Source organism: Taudactylus pleione, unplaced genomic scaffold (assembly GCF_031769625.1).
Source record: "Taudactylus pleione unplaced genomic scaffold, aTauple2 ptg000066l, whole genome shotgun sequence".
Classification (NCBI taxonomy): Eukaryota; Metazoa; Chordata; class Amphibia; order Anura; family Myobatrachidae; genus Taudactylus; species Taudactylus pleione.
The window spans coordinates 33,478,491-33,492,638 of NW_028284468.1; positions in this window are offsets into that span (position 1 = coordinate 33,478,491).

The window sequence follows — 14,148 nt, forward strand, 5'->3', positions numbered from 1 at the left end:
GTTTTTATTTTAACTCATTGACTCCACCCAATACATAAATTTAGTGGTCATTTTAACTACTAAAGCTAATCCTGGTCTGTATCATTTTTACTAATCTCTGTGTTCTATTATACTGCAGTTATATCTTGAATCATTTTACGATACACTGATTTCATGCTGTGTTACTGTATGTGTACTTTTGCAGTTGTCTGTTTTAAATAGGTTTTACACTTACATTTTTGTAATAAATAAACTATTTTGTAACAACTATCAGTGTCATTTAATGTCATACCGTTCCATTCAATTATGTGTGTGATTTAACGCGCGGGGAAATGCTCCGGGTTTCACACACTATTAAATTAACAACATTTTCCCTGCACAGTAATCTCTGGGGTAACGCGTGATAACCCATTCTGAGTAAAATGCTGGAATCTATGGGATTCCCTATGCATGAAACCACAGAGGTTGCTTTTAACTAAGTCTGCGAGGAAAATTCAGCGTTATGTCTAGGGTACAGAGGGGTCAGTAATGTAGTGTAGGATAGAGAGAGGTCAGTAATGTAGTGTTGGATACGGAGGGGTCAGAAATGTAATGTAGCTTATAGAGGATAGGGGTCAGTAATGTAGTGTAGGGTACAGAGGGGTCAGTAGTGTAGGGTACAGAGGGGTCAGTAATGTAATGTAGGATACAGAGGGGTCAGTAGTGTAGGGTATAGAGGGGTCAGTAATGTAGTGTAGGGTATAGAGGGGTCAGTAATGTAGGGTACAGAGGGGTCAGTAATGTAGTGTAGGGTATAGAGAGGTCAGTGATGTGTAGGGTATAGAGAGGTCAGTAATGTAGGGTACAGAGGGATCAGTAATGTAGTGTAGGGTATAGAGGGGTCAGTAGTGTAGGGTATAGAGGGATCAGTAATGTAGTGCAGGGTATAGAGAGGTCAGTAATGTAGTGTAGGGTTTAGAGGGGTCAGTGATGTAGTGTAGGGTATAGAGGGGTCAGTAATGTAGTGTAGGGTTTAGAGGTATTAGTAATGTAGTGTAGGGTATAGAGGGGTCAGTAGTGTAGTGTGTAGAGGGGTCAGTAGCGTAGGGTATAGAGGGGTCAGTAATGTAGTGTTGGATTTAGAGGGGTCAGTAATGTAGTGTAGGTTATAGAGGGGTCTGTCATGTAGTGTAGTGTATAGAGGGGTCAGTAATGTAGGGTAGGGTATAGAGTGGTCAGTAATGTAGGGTACAGAGGGGTCAGTAATGTACTGTAGGGTACAGAGGGGTCAGTAATGTAGTGTAGGGTACAGATGGGTCAGCAATGTAGTGTAGGGTACAGAGGGGTCAGTAGTGTATGGTATAGAGGGGTCAGTAATGTAGGGTACAGAGGGTTCAGTAATGTAGGGTATAGGGGGGTCAGTGATGTAGTGTAGGGTATAGAGGGGTCAGTAATGTAGTGTTGGATATAGAGGTGTCAATAATTTAGTGTATAGTATAGAGGGGTCAGTAATGTAGTGTAGGGTATAGAGGGGTCAGTAATGTAGTGTAGGGTATAGAGGGGTCAGTAATGTAGTGTAAGGTATAAAGGGGTCAGTAGTGTATGGTATAGAGGGGTCAGTAATGTAGTGTAGGGTATAGAGGGGTCAGTAATGTAGGGTACAGAGGGGTCAGTAATGTAGTGTAGGGTACAGAGGGGTCAGTAATGTAGTGTAGGATAGAGAGAGGTCAGTAATGTAGTGTAGGATACAGAGGGGTCAGAAATGTAATGTAGCTTATAGAGGATAGGGGTCAGTAATGTAGTGTAGGGTACAGAGGGGTCAGTAGTGTAGGGTACAGAGGGGTCAGTAATGTAATGTAGGATACAGAGGGGTCAGTAGTGTAGGGTATAGAGGGGTCAGTAATGTAGTGTAGGGTATAGAGGGGTCAGTAATGTAGGGTACAGAGGGGTCAGTAATGTAGTGTAGGGTATAGAGAGGTCAGTGATGTGTAGGGTATAGAGAGGTCAGTAATGTAGGGTACAGAGGGATCAGTAATGTAGTGTAGGGTATAGAGGGGTCAGTAGTGTAGGGTATAGAGGGATCAGTAAAGTAGTGCAGGGTATAGAGGGGTCAGTAATGTAGTGTAGGGTATAGAGGGGTCAGTGATGTAGTGTAGGGTATAGAGGGGTCAGTAATGTAGTGTAGGGTTTAGAGGTATTAGTAATGTAGTGTAGGGTATAGAGGGGTCAGTAGTGTAGTGTGTAGAGGGGTCAGTAGCGTAGGGTATAGAGGGGTCAGTAATGTAGTGTTGGATTTAGAGGGGTCAGTCATGTAGTGTAGTGTATAGAGGGGTCAGTAATGTAGTGAAGGGTATAGAGTGGTCAGAAATGTAGGGTACAGAGGGGTCAGTAATGTAGTGTAGGGTACAGAGGGGTCAGCAATGGAGTGTAGGGTACAGAGGGGTCAGTAGTGTATGGTATAGAGGGGTCAGTAATGTAGGGTACAGAGGGTTCAGTAATGTAGGGTATAGGGGGGTCAGTGATGTAGTGTAGGGTATAGAGGGGTCAGTAATGTAGTGTTGGATATAGAGGTGTCAATAATGTAGTGTATAGTATAGAGGGGTCAGAAATGTAGTGTAGGGTATAGAGGGGTCAGTAATGTAGTGCAGGGTATAGAGGGGTCAGTAATGTAGTGTAAGGTATAAAGGGGTCAGTAGTGTATGGTATAGAGGGGTCAGTAATGTAGTGTAGGGTATAGAGGTGTCAGTAATGTAGGGTACAGAGGGGTCAGTAATGTAGTGTAGGGTATAGGGGGGTCAGTGATGTAGTGTAGGGTATAGAGGGGTCAGTAATGTAGTGTAAGGTATAAAGGGGTCAGTAGTGTATGGTATAGAGGGGTCAGTAATGTAGTGTAGGGTATAGAGGTGTCAGTAATGTAGGGTACAGAGGGGTCAGTAATGTAGTGTAGGGTATAGGGGGGTCAGTGATGTAGTGTAGGGTATAGAGGGGTCAGTAATGTAGTGTAAGGTATAAAGGGGTCAGTAGTGTATGGTATAGAGGGGTCAGTAATGTAGTGTAGGGTATAGAGGGGTGAGTAATGTAGGGTACAGAGGGGTCAGCAGTGTAGGGTATAGGGGGGTCAGTGATGTAGTGTAGGGTATAGAGGGGTCAGTAATGTAGTATAGGGTATAGAGGAGTCACTGATGTAGTGTAGGGTATAGAGGGGTCAGTAAAGTAGTGTTGCATATAGAGATGTCAATAATGTAGTGTATAGTATAGAGGGGTCAGTAATGTAGTGTAGGGTACAGAGGGGTCAGTAATGTAGTGTAGGGTATAGAGGGGTCAGTAATGTAGTGTAGGGTACAGATGGGTCAGTAATGTAGTGTAGGGTACAGAGTGGTCAGTAGTGTATGGTATAGAGGGGTCAGTAGTGTATGGTATAGAGGGGTCAGTAATGTGTAGGGTATAGAGGTATTAGTAATGTAGGGTATAGAGGGGTCAGTAAAGTAGTGTTGGATATAGAGGTGTCAATAATGTAGTGTAGAGTATAGATGGGTCAGTAATGTAGTGTAAGGTACAGAGGGGTCAGTAATGTAGTGTAGGGTAAAGATGGGTCAGTAATGTAGTGTAATGTACAGATGGGTAAGTAATGTAGTGTAGGGTACAGAGGGTTCAGTAGTGTATGGTATAGAGGGGTCAGTAGTGTATGGTATAGAGGGGTCAGTAATGTAGGGTACAGAGGGGTCAGTAATGTAGTGTGGGGGATAGAGGGGTCAGTAATGTAGTGTAGGGTATAGAGGTTTTAGTAGTGTAGGGTATAGAGGGGTCAGTAGTGTAGTGTGTAGAGGGGTCAGTAGTGTAGGGTATAGAGCGGTTAGTAAAGTAGTGTTGGATATAGAGGTGTGAATAATGTAGTGTAGGGTATAGAGGGATCAGTAATGTAGTGTAGGGCATAGAGGGGTCAAAAATGTAGTGTAGGGTATAGAGGGGTCAGTAATGAAGTGTAAGGTATAGAGGGGTCAATAGTGTAGGGTATAGAGGTGTCAGTAAAGTAGTGTAGGATATAGAGGAGTAAGTAATGTAGTGTAAGGTATAGAGGGGTCAGTAGTGTAGGGTATAGAGGTGTCAGTAATGTAGTGTAGGGTATAGAGGGGTAGTGTAGGGTATAGAGGGGTCAGTAATGTAGTGTAAGGTATAGAGGTGTCAGTAATGTAGTGTAGGGTATAGGGGGGTCAGTAATGTAGTGTAGGGAATAGAGGGGTCAGTAAAGTAGTGTAGGATATAGAGGTGTCAATAATGTAGTGTAGGGTATAGAGGGGTCAGTAATGTAGTGTAAGGTATAGAGGGGTCAGTAATGTAGTGTAGGGTATAGAGGGATCAGTAATGTAGTGTAGAGTACAGAGGGCTCAGTAATGTAGTGTAGGGTATAGAGGGATCAGTAATGTAGTGTAGGGTACAGATGGCTCAGTAATGTAGAGTAGGGTATAGAGGGATCAGTAATGTAGTGTAGGGCAGAAATGTAGTGTAGGGTATAGAGGGGTCAGTAATGTAGTGTAAGGAATAAAGGGGTCAGTAGTGTAGGGTATAGAGGTGTCAGTAATGTAGTGTAAGGTATAAAGGGGTCAGTAGTGTAGTGTATAGAGGTGTCAGTAATGTAGTGTAGGGTATAGAGGGGTCAGTAATGTAGTGTAAGGTATAAATGGGTCAATAATGTAGTGTAGGGTATAGAGGGGTCAGTAATGTAGTGTAGGGTATAGAGGAGTCAGTAATGTAGTATATGGTATAGAGGTATTAGTAATGTAGTGTAGGGTATAGAGCGTTCAGTAGTGTAGGGTTTAGAGGGGTCAGTAGTGTAGTGTGTAGAGGGCCAGTAGTGTAGGGTATAGAGGGGTCAGTAAAGTAGTGTAGGGTATAGAGGTGTCAGTAATGTAGTGTAGGGTATAGAGGGGTCAGTAATGTAGCGTAGGGCATAGAGGGGTCAGAAATGTAGTGTAGGGTATAGGGGGGTCAGTAATGTAGTGTAGGGAATAGAGGGATCAGTAATGTAGTGTAGGGTATAGGGGGTCAGTAATGTAGTGTTGGATATAGAGGTGTCAATAATGTAGTGTAGGGTATAGAGGGGTCAGTAATGTAGTGTAAGGTATAGAGGGGTCAGTAATGTAGTGTTGGGTATAGAGGGGTCAGTAATGTAGTGTAAGGTATAGAGGGGTCAGTAATGTAGTGTAGGGTATAGAGGGGTCAGTAATTAGTGTAAGGTATAGAGGGGTCAGTAATGTAGTGTAGGGTATAGAGGGGTCAGTAATGTAGTGTAAGGTATAGAGGGGTCAGTAATGTAGTGTAGGGTACAGAGGGTTCAGTAATGTAGTGTAGGGTATAGAGGGATCAGTAATGTAGTGTAGGATACAGAGGGCTCAGTAATGTAGTGTAGGGTATAGAGGGATCAGTAATGTAGTGTAGGGTATAGAGGGGTCAGTAATGTAGTGTAAGGTATAGAGGGGTCAGTAATGTAGTGTAGGGTATAGAGGGGTCAGTAATGTAGTGTAAGGTACAGAGGGGTCAGTAATGTAGTGTAGGGTACAGAGGGCTCAGTAATGTAGTGTAGGGTATAGAGGGATCAGTAATGTAGTGTAGGATACAGAGGGCTCAGTAATGTAGTGTAGGGTATAGAGGGATCAGTAATGTAGTGTAGGGCATAGAGGGGTCAGAAATGTAGTGTAGGGTATAGAGGGGTCAGTAGTGTAGGGTATAGAGGAGTCAGTAATATAGTGTAAGGTATAAATGGGTCAATAATGTAGTGTAGGGTATAGAGGGGTCAGTAATGTAGTGTAGGGTATAGAGGAGTCATTAATGTAGTGTATGGTATAGAGGTATTAGTAATGTAGTGTAGGGTATAGAGGGGTCAGTAGTGTAGTGTATAGAGGGGTCAGTAATGTAGTGTAGGGTATGGAGGGGTCAGTAATGTAGTGTAGGGAATAGGGTGGTACAGTAATGTAGTGTAGGGTATGGAGGGGTCAGTAATGTAGTGTAGGGAATAGGGTGGTACAGTAATGTAGTGTAGGGTATAAAAGGGTCAGTGGTGTAGGGTATAGAAGATTCTGTAAGCTACACTACATTACTAAGGGGTCAGTAGTGTAGGGTATAGAGGGGTCAGTAATGTAGTGTAAGGTATAAAGGGGTCAGTAGTGTAGGGTATAGAGGTATTAGTAATGTAGTGTAGGGTATAGAGGGGTCAGTAAAGTAGTGTAGGATATAGAGGTGTCAATAATGTAGTGTAGGGTATAGAGGGGTCAGTAATGTAGTGTAGGGTATAGAGGGGTGAGTAATGTAGGGTACAGAGGGGTCAGTGATGTAGTGTAGGGTATAGAGGGGTCAGTAATGTAGTATAGGGTATAGAGGAGTCACTGATGTAGTGTAGGGTATAGAGGGGTCAGTAGTGTAGGGTATAGAGGGGTCAGTAAAGTAGTGTTGCATATAGAGGTGCCAATAATGTAGTGTATAGTATAGAGGGGTCAGTAATGTAGTGTAGGATATAGAGGGGTCAATAATGTAGTGTAGGGTACAGAAGGGTCAGTAATGTAGTGTAGGGTATAGAGGGGTCAGTAATGTAGTGTAGGGTACAGATGGGTCAGTAATGTAGTGTAGGGTACAGAGGGTTCAGTAGTGTATGGTATAGAGGGGTCAGTAGTGCATGGTATAGAGGGGTCAGTAATGTAGTGTAGGGTATAGAGGTATTAGTAATGTAATGTAGGGTATAGAGGGGTCAGTAGTGTAGGGTACAGAGGGGTCAGTAAAGTAGTGTTGGATATAGAGGTGTCAATAATGTAGTGTAGAGTATAGATGGGTCAGTAATGTAGTGTTAGGTATAGAGGGGTCAGTAATGTAGTGTAGGGTACAGATGGGTCAGTAATGTAGTGTAGGGTACAGAGGGGTCATTAGTGTATGGTATAGAGGGGTCAGTAGTGTATGGTGTAGAGGGGTCAGTAATGTAGGGTACAGAGGGGTCAGTAATGTAGTGTAGGGTATAGGGGGGTCAGTAATGTAGTGTAGGGGATAGAGGGGTCAGTAATGTAGTGTAGGGTATAGAGGTATTAGTAATGTAGTGTAGGGTATAGAGGGGTCAGTAGTGTAGTGTGTAGAGGGGTCAGTAGTGTAGGGTATAGAGGGGTCAGTAAAGTAGTGTTGGATATAGAGGTGTCAATAATGTAGTGTAGGGTATAGAGGGATCAGTAATGTAGTGTAGGGCATAGAGGGGTCAGAAATGTAGTGTAGGGTATCGAGGGGTCAGTAATGTAGTGTAAGGTATAGAGGGGTCAGTAGTGTAGCGTATAGAGGTGTCAGTAATGTAGTGTAGGGTATAGAGGCGTCAGTAATGTAGTGTAAGGTATAGAGGGGTCAGTAGTGTAGGGAATAGAGGTGTCAGTAATGTAGTGTAGGGTATAGGGGGGTCAGTAATGTAGTGTAGGGTATAGGGGGGTCAGTAGTGTAGGCTATAGAGGGGTCAGTAAAGTAGTGTAGGATATAGAGGTGTCAATAATGTAGTGTAGGGTATAGAGGGGTCAGTAATGTAGTGTAAGGTATAGAGGGATCAGTAATGTAGTGTAGGTTATAGAGGGGTCAGTAATGTAGTGTAGGGTACAGAGGGCTCAGTAATGTAGTGTAGGGTATAGAGGGATCAGTAATGTAGTGTAGGGTACAGAGGGCTCAGTAATGTAGTGTAGGGTATAGAGGGATCAGTAATGTAGTGTAGGGCATAGAGGGGTCAGAAATGTAGTGTAGGGTATAGAGGGGTCAGTAATGTAGTGTAAGGTATAAAGGGGTCAGTAGTGTAGGGTATAGAGGTGTCAGTAATGTAGTGTAAGGTATAAAGGGGTCAGTAGTGTAGGGTGTAGAGGTGTCAGTAATGTAGTGTAGGGTATAGAGGGGTCAGTAATGTAGTGTAAGGTATTAATGGGTCAATAATGTAGTGTAGGGTATAGAGGGGTCAGTAATGTAGTGTAGGGTATAGAGGAGTCAGTAATGTAGTATATGGTATAGAGGTATTAGTAATGTAGTGTAGGGTATAGAGCGGTCAGTAGTGTAGTGTTTAGAGGGGTCAGTAGTGTAGTGTGTAGAGGGGTCAGTAGTGTAGGGTATAGAGGTGTCAGTAATGTAGTGTAGGGTATAGAGGGGTCAGTAATGTAGTGTAGGGCATAGAGGTGTCAATAATGTAGTGTAGGGTATAGAGGGGTCAGTAATGTAGTGTAAGGTATAGAGGGGTCAGTAATGTAGTGTAGGGTATAGAGGGGTCAGTAATGTAGTGTAGGATACAGAGGGCTCAGTAATGTAGTGTAGGGTATAGAGGGATCAGTAATGTAGTGTAGGGCATAGAGGGGTCAGAAATGTAGTGTAGGGTATAGAGGGGTCAGTAGTGTAGGGTTTAGAGGTGTCAGTAATGTAGTGTAAGGTATAAAGGGGTCAGTAGTGTAGGGTATAGAGGTGTCAGTAACGTAGTGTAGGGTATTGAGGAGTCAGTAATGTAGTGTAAGGTATAAATGGGTCTATAATGTAGTGTAGGGTATAGGGGGGTCAGTAATGTAGTGTAGGGTATAGAGGAATCAGTAATGTAGTGTACGGTATAGGGGGGTCAGTAATGTAGTGTTGGATATAGAGGTGTCAATAATGTAGTGTAAGGTATAGAGGGGTCAGTAATGTAGTGTAGGGTATAGAGGGTTCAGTAATGTAGTGTAGGGTACAGAGGGGTCAGTAATGTAGTGTAGGTTACAAAGGGCTCAGTAATGTAGTGTAGGGTATAGAGGGATCAGTAATGTAGTGTAGGGTATATAGGGATCAGTAATGTAGTGTAGGGCATAGAGGGGTCAGAAATGTAGTGTAGGGTATAGAGGGGTCAGTAGTGTAGGGTATAGAGGTGTCAGTAATGTAGTGTAAGGTATAAAGGGGTCAGTAGTGTAGGGTATAGAGGTGTCAGTAACGTAGTGTAGGGTATAGAGGAGTCAGTAATGTAGTGTGTGGTATAAATGGGTCTATAATGTAGTGTAGGGTATAGAGGGGTCAGTAATGTAGTGTAGGGTATAGAGGAATCAGTAATGTAGTGTACGGTATAGGGGGGTCAGTAATGTAGTGTTGGATATAGAGGTGTCAATAATGTAGTGTAAGGTATAGAGGGGTCAGTAATGTAGTGTAGGGTATAGCGGGTTTAGTAATGTAGTGTAGGGTACAGAGAGGTCAGTACTGTAGTGTAGGGTACAAAGGGCTCAGTAATGTAGTGTAGGGTATAGAGGGATCAGTAATGTAGTGTAGGGCATAGAGGGGTCAGAAATGTAGTGTAGGGTATAGAGGGGTCAGTAGTGTAGGGTAAAGAGGTGTCAGTAATGTAGTGTAAGGTATAAAGGGGTCAGTAGTGTAGGGTATAGAGGTGTCAGTAACGTAGTGTAGGGTATAGAGGAGTCAGTAATGTAGTGTAAGGTATAAATGGGTCTATAATGTAGTGTAGGGTATAGAGGGGTCAGTAATGTAGTGTAGGGTATAGAGGAGTCAGTAATGTAGTGTATGGTATAGAGGTATTAGTAATGTAGTGTAGGGTATAGAGGGGTCAGTAGTGTAGGGTATAGAGGGATCAGTAATGTAGTGTAGGGTATGGAGGGGTCAGTAATGTAGTGTAGGGAATAGGGTGGTACAGTAATGTAGTGTAGGGTATAAAAGGGTCAGTGGTGTAGGGTATAGAAGATTCTATAAGCTACACTACATTACTAAGGGGTCAGTAGTGTAGGATATAGAGGGGTCAGTAATGTAGTGTAAGGTATAAAGGGGTCAGTAGTGTAGGGTATAGAGGTATTAGTAATGTAGTGTACGGTATAGAGGGGTCAGTAATGTAGTGTAGGGTATAGAGGAGTCAGTAATGTAGTGTATGGTATAGAGGTATTAGTAATGTAGTGTAGGGTATAGAGGAGTCAGTAATGTAGTGTATGGTATAGAGGTATTATTAATGTAGTGTAGTGTATAGAGGGGTCAGTAGTGTAGGGTATAGAGGGATCAGTAATGTAGTGTTGGGTACAGAGGTGTCAATAATGTAGTGTAAAGTATAGAGGGGTCAGTAATGTAGTGTAGGGTATAGAGGGGTCAGTAATGTATAAGGTATAAAAGGGTCAGTGGTGTAGGGTAAAGAAGATTCTATAAGCTACACTACATTACTTAAAGGTCAGTAGTGTAGGGTATAATGGGGTCAGTAGTGTAGAGTATAGAGGGGTCAGTAATGTAGTGTAGGATATAGAGGTGTCAGTAATGTAGTGTAGGGTATAGAGGGGTCAGTACAGTGGTGTGGGGTATAGGGGGGGTCAGTAGTGTTGTATATAGAGGTATCAATAATGTAGTGTATGGTATAGAGGAGTCAGTAATGTATTGTATGGTATAGAGGGGTCAGTACTGTAGTGTAGGGTATAGGGGGGGGTCAGTAGTGTAGGGTATAGAGGGGTTAGAAAAAATACTAATCTTAAGTACTGTACTTAGTATACTATTATTGAACTAAGGGTCTGATTCAGAGGCGCCTGCTGTTTGCAAGCGCGCACTCTGAATCAGGAGGGTTTTTTTTTTTCCGCCTTCAGGCCGCTCGCATAGCTGTGACCACCCACAGTTTGTGCGAGCGGCCTGGCGATGGTCGCGATTATCGCGACCATCGGACTTGCGGTGAGACTCTGTGGTAGGGTCTCGGCTCCCGCAAGCCCGAGTGGACTACCTGCTCTAATAGAGCAGGAAGTCCACTACTGACATCACGAGTGATGTCAGTAGGGCAGCCCACAAACGCCAGGCATTACTAAGGGAACAGCTGCGTTTGTGCAGCCACCCCTCCTCCCCGCCTACAAAACGGGACGAGCTGTCAATCAACATTGACAGCCTCGGAGCGGCTAAACTTCAGTCGCTTGCTGGGGCTCGCGCATGCGTGCGCCGGAGGCGGCGCATGCACAGTGGCCAAACATCGAACCGCTTGCGAGCGCTGAACGCTCGCGAGCGGGTCTGAATCAGGCCCTAAGACGCAAAATGCAGGAAAATGTGCGCAATCTGGGTAAAAATAAAGCAAAGGTCAGAGTTTTGATACGAGTGACCCACACCATGCCTTGCATCACATATTGTTATGGTTACACAGAGATATGTTCCTTTTTCTGTATAGGTAAAATACATTTTTGCCGTGGACTCCACTAGGTCTAGAACCGGTCCTGTCTTCCACTGAGGTCCAACCTCGTACACTATTTTTTATTCTAAACTCCTGCTCAGTTTTGCTTCATTTATGGTTTAAATTAAACAACAGCTTTTTAATTACAATATTCAGCATAAGCTTATTACAGAAGTACTTCATACTGTAGTGTGGTGGATAAACAACAGTAGTCACTTTCAGATTGATCCTTTTATTATTTAAAGCATAATATAATATAACAAACTTGATATATTTATTTTGGAGCAATTAAACATGTCTTTAAGATGCAGTTTACATGGCTTTAAAATATGTTATTTTCATGCATGCAACGTCCATCATAGACTTCAGCTTCCAATAACCATACACGGGTGTGGTATAAAAATACACTTTCAGAATGTCTATATGGACAGAAGGTCAACATGTCAAATGTCGACACTACCATAATGCCGGGATGTCGACCATGTGGTTTACCATAGACTTGTTAAGTAACCCTAACTGCAACCTATGCCTAAATAAAATTAGGGAAAATTGGCTATCAATATTCTGCCTATTGACATTCTTGGACCATGTTGATATTCTGGTGTCGACATTCTGAATGAATAGTGCACAGAAGGTTATTCTCTGTAAGATGCTGAGAAAAAATGCAGACACTTTTAGGGGGCACTCTTTATGTGAAAATGCGTATCAAATTAACCAGCACAGTCTGATGGTGCATCCTAGACACATCACATTGCAAAAAAGACGCAAATAAGATGCCCGGTGTTAGTAGGGTCTCATGGGACCCGGCGTGCCGAGAGGTGATATTTAGTGCAACTGTTGAAAAGATGTGTAAGGACACAGTTGTACAAAGGGCCTGATTCCGAGACGGACGCTTCGAAAGAGCACTCGCTCTGAATCAGGGCGTTTATTTTTTATTTTTTTGTGACCACCCACAGCTATTGCAAGCGGCCAGGATGATGGTCGCGATGGTCAAGACCATCGGGGCTTGCGATGAGACCCTTGTGGTAGGGTCTCGTGGCCACAAGCCCTAGAGAGCTTCCGGCTCTAATAGAGCCTGAAGCTCTCCCACTGACATCACCGGTGATGTCAGTGGGGCCGCCCACAAACGGCAGGCGTTTCCTTGGGAACGCCTCCGTTTGTGAAGCCACCCCCCCCGCCACACCTACAAAACGGGCGAGCTGTCGATCAACATCGACAGCCGCCCCTTTAGAAGTGAGCCACAGAGCGAGAGAATTTCTCTCTCGCTCCGGGGCTTGCACACGCGCAGTGCGGCCGCTGCGCGTGCACAGAGCCCACCATCGACCCGCTTGCGAGCGCTCAAGCGCTCGCGTGCGGGTCTGTATCAGGCCCAAAGTACAAGTTATTACAGATTACAGAAACTATTCTGTTTCTGTCTAATGACTATACCCAGAGATTCTCTCATCCACGTCTCATGCCTTTAGGGCAAACGGAGCTGCGAGTAAGAGGGGACTGCGATCTATACTGCACATGCACAGATCCCAAAACATCAGATTTATATGTAAACCATCAAGAGTTTGCACAAATCCAAATTAGCACAGACTACCTAGTCCTGAGCATGTTGACACGCCCCATTTTTCAGTGGCCACTCCCCTTGTGGCATGTGACCATGCCGATTTGTTTTCGGCGGCAACATAAGGGGCGGGGGCTCCATTTTTCATTCTGCCCAGTGGCATAATTAGATTATTTGGAGCCCAGGGCAAAATTTAAATTGGAGCCCCCACCCCCTATGTGCGCGCGCCAAAACAATATGGGTGTTATAACATGCCACAAAGGGGCGTGGCCACTGATAAATGGGGTGTGTCAACATAACACACCCCTTTCTCATCACTCTGGGAACATTCCTTTCCATTACATATGCACCTTAATGCCCTGAGTAGTAGTGCCCCTTATGCAATGTCCCCAGTAGCAGTGCCCCATGTAGCAGTGCCCTTTATACAGTGTCCCCTGTAGTACTCCCCCTTATGCAGGCCCCCAGTAGTGGTCTCCCTAATGCAGGCCCCTAGTAGTGCACCCTTATACAGTGACCACGGCCAGTAGTGGTCCCCCCTATGCAGTTCCCCTTATACAATGCCCCCGGCCAGTAGTATCCCCCCTATGCAGTTTCCCTGGCCAGTAGTAGTGCCCCTTATACAGTGCCCCTGGCCAGCAGTGGTTCCCCTTATGCAGTGCCCCTTATACAGTGCCCCCGGCCAGTAGTGACCCCATTTATATAGTGCCCCCAGCCAGTGGTGGCCCCCCTATGCAGGGTCCCTTATACAGTGCCCCCGACCAGTAGTGGTCCCCCCTATGCAGGGCCCCTTATACAGTGCCCCCGGCCAGTAGTGGTCCCCCTTATGCAGTGCCCCTGACCAGTAGTGGTCACCCCTATGCAGTGCCCCAGTAGTGGTCCCCCCAATTCAGTGTCCCTGGCCAGTAGTGGTCGCCCTTATACAGTGTCCCCGGCCAGTAGTGGTCCCCCCATGTAGTGGCCCCGGTCAGTAGTGGTCCCCCCTATGTAGTGACAGACACTGACAGACAGAAAACACTCACTAACATACCTGAATCCCGGCTCCTACCGCGCCTGACGCTGTCTGCTCTTCCGTCCTCCCGCTCGGTCCTGCTCGGTACTATGGGAGAGATGTCATGATGTCTCTCTCATCACCCACTGCAGGAGCTGGAATGAGTGCGCTCCAGCCCGACTCTGGCAGTGGGCACAGCAGCCAATGAGAGTATGTCTGACTCTCATTGGCTGCTGAATCACACACATTGCCACCAGCACCTGCGGCAATGTGTGTGTAACTGTGTAGTGTGGACCGCACTCAGGGCCTGATTCAGAGCCGGACGCTCGCATAGCTGTAGGTGACCACCCACAGCTATTGCGAGTGGCCAGGTGATGGTCGCGATGGTCCTGACCATAGCGACCATCGGGCTTGCGACGAGACAATTGCGGTAGGGTCTCGTTCCCGCAAGCCCCAGTGAGCTTCTGGCTCTTAACAGAGCTGGAAGCTCACCACTGACATCACTCA